This window comes from Motacilla alba, chromosome 3 (genome assembly GCF_015832195.1).
Source record: "Motacilla alba alba isolate MOTALB_02 chromosome 3, Motacilla_alba_V1.0_pri, whole genome shotgun sequence".
NCBI lineage: Eukaryota > Metazoa > Chordata > Aves > Passeriformes > Motacillidae > Motacilla > Motacilla alba.
Window position 1 is genome coordinate 226508 of NC_052018.1, and position 7546 is coordinate 234053.

Here is a 7546-nt window from a genome sequence, read left to right on the forward strand (position 1 = left end):
ATTATATAGTGGATCGCCATCAAATAATAATATATTATAGAGTGGATTGTCATAAAATAACAATGTATTATATAATGGATCACCATAAAGTAACAATATATTCTATAATGGATCACCATAAAATAATGATATATTATATAGTGGATTACCATAAAGTAACAATATATTATATAATGGATCACCATAAAGGAACAACTTCTAATATAATGGATCACCATAAAATATCAATTTATTATATAGTAGATCACCATAAAATAACAACACATTATATAGTAGATCACTATAAAGTAGCAATATATCATATAAGTGCTTCACTTGCAGAATTAATTTGTGTAAAGTGATTTTAAAAATAAAGAACATGCTTCTGTGTGCAGCCGGGAGCCCCCTGCCAGCAGAGATCTCCTGGAGGGAGGATTGGCTGTGCGAGAGACAAAGGAAACTGCCCCAGCTCTGACAGACGCCAAACAGAGCACACGCATTCCCCGCAATCCAGGACGCTTGTCCATGATTCCCGGGGGATCGCTCGGGGCTCACAGCCCTCCCTCGCCTCCCGAAGGGCTCCACGGGCACGGAGCACTCCCACGGCTCAGCTGGAGCCAGCCCCTCTGTTTACAGCATTGGGCTGCTGCTGGACGAGGGAAGAGGTGGGGAATCTGACTCCATGTTTCAGCAGGCTGATTTATTATTTTATGATTTATATTATATTATATTATATTAATCACATTGTATTATATTATATTATATTATATTATATTATATTATATTATATTATATTATATTATATTAATTATATTTAATTATATTATATTGTATGATGTAATATAATATAATATAATATAAAGTATAATATGAAATTATATGATATCATATCATATAATATCATATTATACTTTATATTATATTATATTATATTACATCATACAATATATCATATTATTTTATATTATTTCATATTATATTATATTATATTACATCATATTATATTATATTTTATATAATATTATGATATAATATTATTATATATTATTATATAATATTATTTCATATTATATTATGTTATATTATTATATTTTATATCATATTATTATATCGTATTATGTTATAATCTATTTTATTATATCATATAACGTCATATTATATTATTTTATATTATATAATATCATATTATACTATACTATATATTATATTATATTATATTATATTATATTATATTATATTATATTATATTATATTATATTATATTATATTATATTATATTATATTATATTATATTATATTATATTATATTATATTATATTATATTGAAAATGCCATGCTAAAATGATACTAAACTATGGAGAGACAGGATACATCAGCAAGCTGGAAAGGAATGAATAATAAAAACCCGGGACACTCCAGAGAGACCGACGCGGCTGGCCTGGGACTGGACATCAAGCAGAAACAGTTCACGTGGAGCCAGCCACAGACGCAGCTGCTGCGGAGCAGCCTCCGGAGCACATTCCAAGGCCGTCAGATAGTTCAGGTATTACTGTCGGCACTGCTTCCCTGAGGCTGCGCAGCTTCCTTATTGTCAGGAGAAAACCCTGGCATGGGATTGTTCATTAAACATCGCAGTGAAGAGTATTGCCACAGCCCACCTGGAGCCAGCCCACGCATTTACAGGATTCCACGTGCAGGATTCCATGTGCAGGATTCCACGTGCAGGATTCCATGTGCAGGATTCCACGTGCAGGATTCCAAGTACAGGATTCCATGTACAGGATTTCATGTGCAGGATTCCACGTACAGGATTCCATGTGCAGAATTCCACATACAGGATTCCATGTACAGGATTCCATGTGCAGGATTCCATGTGCAGGATTTCATGTAGAGGATTCCACGTGCAGGATTCCATGTGCAGGATTCCACGTACAGGATTCCACGTGCAGGACTCCATGTACAGGATTCCATGTACAGGATTCCACTTACCGGATTCCATGTGCAGGATTCCATGTACAGGATTCCACGTGCAGGATTCCATGTACAGGATTCCATGTGCAGGATTCCATGTACAGGATTCCACGTGCAGGATTCCACGTGCAGGATTCCATGTGCAGGATTCCATGTACAGGATTCCACGTGCAGGATTCCACGTGCAGGATTCCATGTGCAGGATTCCATGTACAGGATTCCATGTGCAGGATTCCATGTGCAGGATTCCATTTACAGGATTCCACGTGCAGAATTCCACATACAGGATTCCATGTGCAGGATTCCATGTACAGGATTCCGCTTACAGGATTCCATGTACAGGATTCCATGTGCAGGATTCCATGTGCAGGATTCCACATGCAGGATTCCACGTACAGGATTCCATGTACAGGATTCCATGTGCAGAATTCCACGCGCAGGATTCCATGTACAGGATTCCATGTGCAGGATTCCATGTACAGGATTCCACGTACAGGATTCCACGTGCAGGATTCCACGTGCAGGATTCCATGTACAGGATTCCACATACAGGATTCCATGTACAGGATTCCATGTGCAGGTTTCCACGTGCAGGATTCCATGTGCAGGATTCACTTACAGGATTCCAAGTACAGGATTCCATGTACAGGATTCCATGTGCAGGATTCCATGAACAGGCTTCCATGTACAGGATTCCACGTGCAGGATTCCATGTGCAGGATTCCATGTGCAGGATTCCATGTGCAGGATTCCATTTACAGGATTCCATTTGCAGGATTCCACGTGCAGGATTCCATGTACAGAATTCCACGTACAAGTCTCCACATGCAGGATTCCACGTGCAGGTTTCCACGCGCAGGATTTGTTCTGTGCGCGCCCCCGGGCTCTGCCCGCGCCTCCAGCTCCGCTCTCTTTTCCCGCCGTGGGGTCAGCCCTGCCCTCTCCCGCCCCACGCTCCGCCGGCGCTGCCCTCCTGCTCTGCACAGAGCACAGAGCTGCTCCCATCCAGAGCCGAGTTTGCCATCAGCTCCTTCCCGAGCGTCCCTCAGATCCTCCTGCCCGGGCTGCGCCTCTTCAAGGGTGGATTCTGCCTTCCAAGCCCATCCTGCACCTTCCTCATCCTCTAATCTCTCTGCTTCAGGTTCAGGATTCCAGCAGATTTCTCAGAATTCTTAGAATTCCCAGAATCCCCAGGTTGGAAGAGCTCTCCAAGCCCATCGAGTCCAAGCCAGCCCCAACAGCTCGACCCAGCCCTGGCCCCCAGTGCCACATCCAGGCTTTGTCAAACACACCCAGGGATGGGGACTCCACCACCTCCCCGGGCAGAACATTGCAGAACTTTATCCCCCTTTCTGTAAAGAGCTTTTTCCTGCTATCCACCCCAATTTCCCCTGGTGCAGCTTGAGGCTGATCTGTCTAACAGACAGACTCGGGTCCCCAAGGCCTCTTCTTCAGGCACATGAACTGTTGGGCAGCACCAGCCACCCAGAAAAGCAGCTGATGAGCACCAACAAATGCTTGCAATAATTACAGCTGGGTGATTCTGTCAAATCCGTTTGCCAGTGTTTCCCAGGGGTTATTCCTCGCTTTGTGCTTCCTCCCTGCATTTTCTTTCTTGTTTTTTGGATGATTAACACAGCAAAGGATAAATTTTTAACTGCTTTGTCTGCAAAACTTCACATCTTGCATCCAAAAGAGTTTTTGCTCGAAGCAGGGGTGCATCTGCTCCTGTGTGTGTCTCTTGATGCGGCCTTTCAAGTTGGGTTCCCGTGATCTCCAAGAGCTGCTTTCCAGGTGTTTTCCACCACCCTTCTTTATTTTTAGCGCAGTTAACTTTTCCCCTCGTTGTTTCTCTCCTTTGGTATAACGTGTTGGAGGCGAATCTACACAGGTTTGTGGAATCTGAGCTCCTTCACAACTTGGTTTCCCCAACGCAGCTCCTTCCACTGCTGGATCTGCTTTCCTATTATTTCCCTTTTCAATACTTGGATTCTTTTCCTGGGGGGCTTTGCAGTGCATTATTGTGCTGCTCTCCGTCTCTTTGGAATTCCACCCACCTCTTTTCCTGAGCTCCCCTGGGAGGTCAAATCTCCTTGCTGTTCCCAAACTGTTCCACGAGCATGGGCTGTGCCAAAGGCATGTTTTGGGTTGGTATAAATGTTTATTCCCTGTGCCAAAGGCATGTTTGGGTTGGTATAAATGTTTATTCCCTGTGCCAAAGGCCTGTTTTGAGCAGGTATAAATGTTTATTCCCTGTGCCAAAGGCATGTTTGGGTTGGTATAAATGTTTATTTCCTGTGCCAAAGGCATGTTTTGAACAGGTATAAATGTTTATTTCCTGTGCCAAAGGCCTGTTTGGGTTGGTATAAATGTTTATTCCCTGTGCCAAAGGCATGTTTTGAGCAGGTATAAATGTTTATTTCCTGTGCCAAAGGCATGTTTGGGTTGGTATAAATGTTTATTTCCTGTGCCAAAGGCATGTTTTGAGCAGGTATAAATGTTTATTCCCTGTGCCAAAGGCATGTTTGGGTTGGTATAAATGTTTATTTCCTGTGCCAAAGGCATGTTTTGAACAGGTATAAATGTTTATTCCCTGTGCCAAAGGCCTGTTTTGGGTTGGTATAAATGTTTATTTCCTGTGCCAAAGGCATGTTTTGAGCAGGTATAAATGTTTATTCCCTGTGCCAAAGGCCTGTTTTGGGTTGATATAAATGTTTATTTCCTGTGCCAAAGGCATGTTTTGGGTTGATATAAATGTTTATTTCCTGTGCCAAAGGCATGTTTGGGTTGGTATAAATGTTTATTTCCTGTGCCTAAGGCATGTTTTGAGCAGGTATAAATGTTTATTCCCTGTGCCAAAGGCATGTTTTGGGTTGGTATAAATGTTTATTCCTCTCCTCAGCTGGAGGAAGCTGCCAGGGCCCAAGTGAGAGCTCCCAGTCTGGTTTTCTGGATGCAGTGGATTGTTTCCAGTGCCTTCATGGCAGTGACCCCAGCGTGCCCACATTTCCCATCTCCATTCACCATGTCACCACAGCTGGAGCAGCAAATCCCTCCCCAGCAGTGCCAAAGGACACTCTGGCACGCAGAGGAGGCGACGGGGTCACTTTGTGCCCCCAGCTGTGAATTCCCTGGGGTGTGAAGTGGTGTCAGGGATTCCCTGCTCCCGAGGAATCTCCTCCCTGGCTTTGCTTCAAGGTTCTTTGCAGTAACTACAGAATGAGCTGCTCCATGCTCCGCTAGAAAATCCCTGGTTTCATTCCCCAGTCTAGCTGGAATCAAAGGGCCGGGCAGGGAAATAGGAGACGCCTCTGTGCCCCTGCAGTCCAGCCCAGTTTCTGCATCTTCTGATTTTTCCTTCTGTCTGTCTGTAAGCGGGGATGCTCCTTTTCCCAGCGCCCTTCCTGTCTGCAGGGGCACCTGGTGCTTTTGGGAGGGTGCCCGTCCCCACCCTGAGCCCCAGCCTCACGCCTGGAACTGCCTGGCAATGGGCTCAGCCGTTTCTCCTGGCTCTTCTCTTCTGCCTCTTCCCTGTCCTCACAGGCATCACTCGGGAAATGACCATCCCTCCACTTCTCCTCTCTCCTGGGGTTTCTTTCTAATGCCTGGTGCCAGCTGCCCCACAAAAGTCTGTCAAACAGCATCCTGCTTCCTTCCCTTGCTGGATCTGAATCCAGCCCCTTGGGAGCCACTCCACGCAGCTTCCACCCAAAGCCAGTGGAGACTCCCTCTTCCCTCCGTGCAGCTTGGCAAGGCGTTTCAGTTCCTTCACTTCCAGAATCCCAATAAAACAATTTTCTAATTTAATTCTAGCAAATCTCACCAGCACTCTGAGGGAGATCCCGCCTTGGGTCATTCTTGGGATGAAATTCGTGAGGATTTGGGATGCCATGAACCTTTTGATCTAATCCTGTTTTCCTAACTCCTTCTTCTCAGGCCTTTCCTAAACTGCCCTCCATTCCTCACGGGCAAACGAATATTCCAGGAGATCCTGGATGTCCTCCTGCTTTGGGTCACGGATTGACATCGTGGTTTTAACCACACTAATTCATTTCCCTCGGGATTTCTGTGACAGGACCCCGCTCGCTGCCTCTGGTTCAGCCAGTCTGGAGTGAGACCAGCACACCCAGCTCCTCTCCCGCGTCCCTCTGCTGCCCTAAAGGTGCTTGCAATTCCAGTTCACCTTCCTCCCGGGGCCTGCTGGAGGCAGGGGACGTGTCAAACCCCTGGTTTCACGGCCGGACCCACTGCCCACCCCCAGCTTTCCTCCTTGTGGCAGAGGAGCTGCCAAGCTGCACTTCAGGTTTTGGTCTCTTTTACCTTCTTGCTCCATATGATGAGTATCTTTCTCCTTATCCTCTTTTCTTCATTTCCCAAAGAATAGATTCCATTTTGATGCTTTTGAATCTGATAAACCACATTTTTTCTTGCTTTAATAATTATTTCTTAAAGTGAAAACCAGATCTACAACAGGGACTTCATCCCGTTCATTTTGCCTCCTACAGAGTAACATGAACTGTAAAACTGTATTGTATTTTAAAGCCCTGTTGTTTTCCAGCCTTTTTCCACCATCATCTAATTCAGAACGAGGCAGCCACTGATTACGGTGTCTTTCCAATGCATCCTGAGTCTCAGGGCCACCCCAACTCTTCAGGATGCATCCGGGAGGAGAGCAAAGCGGAATTCCTGCAGGAGCAGAGGAACCCACTTCAGCTGTGGAAGTTCCAGAGTTCCATACACGACCCCAGTGCCCACATCCAAACCCCAGTTCACATCGGCAGCTCTGCATGTGCAAGCACCAAAAATCCAACACATGTGTACCGTTTTTGCCTGGGGTTTTGAGCTGATCTGATGAGCTCTCACACCCCAACCCTACACCCCAGAATAGCTCAGCTTTCATCGGGAGGCATAAAAGGAGCAGGAGGCTGGTGTGACAGCGTCAGGAGCAAAAAAGGTTTAATAAAGGCAAAATAACAAACTCAAAGCGACCCAGGAGCAACAGGCTTGTGCTCCTGGTAAAGACACCTCACAAAAGCGATTTGGTTTCTTTGTCCTGTGCTTTTCTACTCAATGGCCCAGGCGGGACCTTTTGGCTCGTGGCCAATGAGCTGTCCCCAAACTTGAGGTGAAGTCCCCAGGTCCTATCAGTGATTTTCCTACCTGATCACTGGGAGAAGGTTCTGGGCTCTTTCCTTTTTGGGGGACAGAGGAAGGTTCTGTCACTCTGTCCATAGGGGGCACATTCCTACACACATGCATCACCAAATTGTAGAAACAAAACATTTTTATTTTTTCCTTCAGCTTACGCAGAGCCCAACCCCAAACTCCTGATTCTTGGCCGTTTCCAAGCAGCCCCTTCACCGAGGAAACGCCCTGGAAGGTGCTGTGCCACTGGGTGGCCGGCGGCCCTGGTGTCAGGCTGCTCACCCGAAGCACCCGGTCACGAGGTCGGTGTGTGCTGCAGCTCCTCCTGCCCGGCCCCTTGGCCTGGAGCGGCCGCTCAGTCAGGGCAGGGCGCTCTGGCTGTCCCCTCTGGGCCACCAAAGCCAGCTCTGGGCTTCCTGGGGCGCGCTGACAACCCACAAATCAAGGCAAG